The sequence below is a fragment of the Humulus lupulus genome, chromosome 1, assembly GCF_963169125.1.
Source record: "Humulus lupulus chromosome 1, drHumLupu1.1, whole genome shotgun sequence".
Classification (NCBI taxonomy): domain Eukaryota; kingdom Viridiplantae; phylum Streptophyta; class Magnoliopsida; order Rosales; family Cannabaceae; genus Humulus; species Humulus lupulus.
The window spans coordinates 47,719,811-47,725,810 of record NC_084793.1 but is presented as its reverse complement, the minus strand read 5'-3'; positions in this window follow the sequence as shown (position 1 = coordinate 47,725,810).

The window sequence follows — 6,000 nt, the reverse complement described above, 5'->3', positions numbered from 1 at the left end:
TACTATAAGGTTAAGATAGACCCGATAAGAGAATGACACTTGTCATATGCATGTTTATTAAGAAATTAAGTATTTTTGAGGAATAGTTTTATAAGAGGAATATTTGAAAACCCCAGAGCCTGCCAGCAGCTTTGAAATCGTTATATGACTCAGTCAAAGCTATTTACTAAATTCAAATTAGGCTGAAAAAGTGCAATTACGTGTATATTATTCCAGCGTATGCCGATATATCGCAGCTCTAGGGGGCGATATATCGCAACTCGGGGAATACGAAAAACACGTAACTTCGTACGAACACTTCGACGAGCCTCGGTAATATAAGCCCAGGCGATATATCGCCTACCATGGGCAATATATAGGCTCTAGGGCAATTTTTTAAATGGTTTTGAAACCGAGCTCAATTCAACCCATAACCTCTTAGCAAGCCTCATAATCTTTTTGACAGAGTCTTAAGCCTCTGCTGAATGATTATTCAAATGTTTTTCAATTAAATAGTCATTATTTTATTCAAGCTAAAAGGTGATCTTTTCATTCTTGAACTCTAGAAATAGGACCTAGTACCCAGCCATTTATTTCATTCTTCAAGCTGAGTTCAGAGCCTTCAAGCAGCTAGGTTTACTTTAGAATGTAAAACACTTGGGTTGGGGTTATAAGCTTTATCATCTTAAGCTTATTAAACACTTCGGAAGTGAGGTTAATAGTGTTTTTTTTTATATCAAGGTGTAGTTCGGTTATAGTGCATTCAAAGGTATTCCTAGTCCTAGTTCATTTTTGTATGTTTCATTAGTTTTATAGTTTTTCTCTACTCAAATCCTAACTCGCTGTTTTCCATTCTTGGTTAGGCATCTAAGTTCTTTTAACTTGAGGTTTCTTGTCGGTAAGGATCTTCTCGGTGGTTTAGTTCATTCCTTTTCATCTCTTTTCTTTTAGAAGTACTCACCTTTCTATTATTGGTTTTCGGAGTGTTCCGAAATCCCGACCTTGTTCTCACATCCCGGTATTGGTAAGGAAAATAGGATAGTTACTATATGCTTATATGATTATTTTATAATATGTTTTTATATGTTATGATATATATATGTTTTGGGGCTTATAGTTGCTTAAATAGAAAACCCCAACACTTTTATGTTCTTGGGGCTTATAGTTGCTTAGCTAGCAAACCTCATTGTATTTTGAGGCTTATAATTTCTTAGTTATCAAACCCCAATGTTTACCATGTACATGGGTTAGAATTATGATATATGTTTATAGTATATGTTATATGTTTATAGTTTATGTTTCTTGCTTTTAGTAGATTTTCCTTGCTGGGCATTAGGCTCACTCCTTTATTTTATATGTGCAGGACAATAGTTATGGCGGCGGGAAGATTCTTGGCGGCTTGGGATTGTGTATTGAGGAAGAATTGATTCGGTGGACTGCATGAACAATTTGAGGACAAAGTAGTTTTTAGTCATCTCAATTATGTTTTCTATGTATTTTTCGCACCTGATCTTGTAACGAATTTATTTAGAAGATATGTTTTATTTTCAAACAATGGGATCCCATATCATACCCATAATTTTATGTATTTTAACCTTTGCTTTACAGTCTTTAATAAAGTTATGACTATTTCGTATGTATGTTTTCTTAAGATTAGTGTCTATGTATAGTAGATTTAATGGTTCAAAGTCTTGAATTAGTTGGGTCATTACATAAGACATAGCTACTATTTTGGAATACATGCATAAAATAATAGAGCTTTATTATAAAAATCCAAAATATGGGATCCCATGGTTATTACATAAAAACGTAAAGAAAACTTAAACCTTTAATTAATCATTCAAATACTAAATGCGGAAAAATAAATACATAAATTAAAGATTCAGTAATATAAACTTCATCCTCGATCTTCCAGCAATCCATCCATTCAGTTCATCCCCAATACACATGACAAAGCTGCCATGAATCAGTCCTGAATGAGGCTAATGCCCAGCAAGGAAAATCTACTAAAAACATATCATAAATCATATGAATAAAAACATATACTATAAAACATATGACTTAAAAACGTAAATCATAAAATCATAGGACTACAATGTTAATGGCCATTAACTCATTACCGTAGTTTGGGATAAAACCATCTAGGTCCTTTGTCTACTAATCGAGGTAGGTTAGATCACAAAATAGTATATGATAAACCATCTAGGTCCTCTATCTACTAATCGAGGTAGGTTTAATCATAACTCTAGTCTACGATAATGATAAAAATCTTGGGATTCATTTGCTACCTAAGCAACTATATTTCCCAAGTGATTACAACATAAAACATATGCATACATTTATACATAACACTATTACATAACATATCATAACACATATAATCTAACCTATTTTCATTACCAAAAACCGGGATATTGGAGACAAGAAGGGGATTGGAAAACTCCTAAAACCAACAGTAAGAATCATGAGTTTTCTAAAGAAATGTAGATGAAAAAGAGATCTAAACCATCAAGATAGAAACTTACTGTAGCGTCTCAGAATTTACTTAGCTGGACAGTAATAGCTTGTAGTATTTTAGTTTTCATGGATATTGGTTCAAGCCGTGATATTTTTGGAAACTCATAGAAATAGTTATGTATTTTATAAGTTTAACCTACAGTTTAGAAATATTAATTATAACATGAGATTTGATTAATATAGCTAGTCCTAGAAATATTATTTATTATAACCTAAGATTTAGATAGAATAATTAAGAGCATGACACTTTTCACATTGAAAAGCTTTTAATCCCAAAACCCTAGTGTTTTCTCTCTAGAATAAACTTAGCATCTTGAAGGTTCTAAAGAATGCTTGAACGATGAGTGAAATGGTTGAGTGAAAGGTCCTATTTATAGAGTTCAAGGAGTGAAACTAACCCCTTTTAAAATAAATGAATAATAATTGAATAAAATTGAATTTCATGTTCAACAGATGCCCAGAACTCGATCAAAAACGTTCAAGAGCAAGTCCAAGTTGTTAAAGGCTGTTTTAAGCTCGAATTCCACGGATTTTCAAACTACACTGAAGGAGCCGATATATCGCCCCCCATAGGTGATATATTGCATGCCCCTATATCTTGAGCCTCCGTGGTTTTGTTCGTGCAAAGTCGACGTGTTTTCTGTATCAACCTTAGGCGATGTATCTGCCCCTATGACTATAATATATCGACATACACTGATATTTTAAACACGTTTTTGCACACTTTCAGCACACTTGAATTTGTTTAAACAACTTTGACTTAGTAAAACGTGATCCTAACAGCTGCTAGAAGTTTTAGACCTTCTAGATCTATCATTTATTAAATTTTTTTATCTACAATCCTTAAATCCTTAAATAAACATACAATTGACAAGTGTCACGTTCTTAGTTATTCTATCTAAACCTTAAGTTATTATAAATAATATTTCTAGAACCAGCTATATTAATCAAATCTTATGTTAAAATTAATATTTCTACTACTATTGCTACTATTGCTACTACTGCTACTACTACTACTACTACTACTACTACTACTACTACTACTACTACTACTACTACTACTACTACTACTACTACTACTACTACTACTACTACTACTACTACTACTACTACTACTACTACTACTACTACTACTATTTAAAATTAATAGTAGTAGTTATATTAATCAAACGTTATGTTAAAATTAATATTTCTACTACTACTGCTACAACTATTTCTAGGACCACCTATATTAATTAAACCTTATGTTAAAATTAATATTTCTTCTACTACTACCGGTCATTCCTCATAACTCAGGTCTTTCTGAAGTACTAACATATCATACTTGAGAATGTGGGATGGGTCTGACACATATCTATGAAGCATCGAGATGTGAAACACATTGTGGCTACCTGCCAGAGTAGGCGGTAGGGCTAATCTATATCACTACAAGAAAAAACAGTATTCATAACACTTAAAAACTGCTAACCGGGACTATTGATAACGCTTCTGAAAATGCTAACATAGCCCCTGTTATTAAATATCCTGTCTTTTCTATAACAGTATTTGAATGTTATGTTTGATGTTATCTTAAACTATTCAATAACACATTTTTAGTTGCTATAATATTCAAACAATAACATTTAGATAGAGTTTTTGGTTATAAATTTGAAGTTTAATCTTATACTTTTTTCATAACACTTTTCAACTGTTACATTTGATTATTTTGATAACATTTTTAGTTTGTTATATTATATAAATCATATCAATTTTTTACGCTTATAATATGTTTTTAAATCATAACATATAGTAATAAAATTTTAAATTTTATTTTGATAAGTATACTTATATGGTTTTTTTTAAATTAAAATATTTTCATTATTATATTTTGATAAAAAAAAATCAAAATTAATCATAAAATGTAATTCTCAATAGATTGATAAACCATAAGTATTACATTAAACAATAACTAATTCAAACCATGAATGTCTACTTCATGAGATCTTAGTTCTATCTTAAGTTTGAAAGCATAACATAATAAAGTTTTATAATCTTGAACATTTTTTACTTCAAAAATTTAAAATAGAAACATTACAAGATAGACAAAAGTAAACCATGCGTGAAACTTGCTTCATCCTTCAATTCATCATCCTTTGTGCACTTGTCTTTGTTGTGAGTCCATTTGCTTAGCTACAACAAAATTTAAATAAGTAATGCTTCAACATAAAGTTATAGTAAACTAAAAGAGTACATAAAAAAAGTTAATTACCTAATTATAACTTTATCAGCTGGCCATGCAATTATACTACCTATAGCATCTTCTATGGTAGACATAACAGTTGAAGGCCTCCACAGAAATGCATCATTCTTTCTCACAAGATCTATCCCCACTTTCATAGCACTAGGCCCAAGAGGAACATGGTGAACCTCATCCTTTGGGTCACTTGAGATAAAATAACCTTCTGCAATAATTTCTCCAGATCCAATCCAATCTAATATTTTTCATTTTGAGCCAAATGTGGGATTCTTGACACGCTAACAATTTATCAATAAAACAAATTCAGTAGCAGTAAATGATTTTATATTTAATATTATATGTTTTAGATTTTATCATTTTCATATAATTAGTATCATAATTACCTGAGTGGAATGAACATGAGAATTTGATTGAACATTGACATTTGATTGCTCCTCACTCTAAGTATATGTATTCTATTTACAAGTAAGATAGAAAGACATGAATTCAACAACATAATTAAAAAAAATACAAAAGTAAAGACTAACCAAAAAATTAAACATGAATCTTAGTTATTATTGCAATTCAGCCACATGAAAATATAGTTTCAGCATCAAAATACTTACTTGATTTTTCATTAAAGAAACAATGAGTTGCTCCATGTGTTGCATTTTGTCTTTCAAATCTTTGCATTGACAAGTTCATATTTATAATATATTAGTAACAAATATAGTAAGTTACTAATTTTACTAACCTAACACTAATTAAATCCCTAATTCTTATTACCTATTGAAGCGTAGCCAATTTTTATCTAACATGATCACCAACTTAGTTGTCCGGTTCTAACCAACAAAAAGCAAAATTTTGATAAGTCTATGTAATGGTAAATACAAAATTGTATCAACCAAAATATACTATATGATTTGATTTTTAAAATTACTTGATTTTGAGTTCAGAAATGAATTTAAGCTATTTATTTAGTCTTATTAATAAACTTAAGATAATTCTGGCATTTCCAATCCTCATCTCAAAAAAATATTATATATATTTATATTTATATATATATAATTATAAATATATATTTATATCAAATATATATATATATTTAAATAAGAGGATTTCATTGAAGGCTAATTAACATTGACCACCTTACTACTAAGAGTAAGAATTGTGTTAAGGTTTGAGGTTACTAAATGGGTTAAGGTTTGAGCTTTTGCTGGGGCTTTAGCTATGGGTTTTGATGGAGCTTGGGCTGGAGAGTGAGCTAAAGTTGCTCCTTTGCAGTGGCA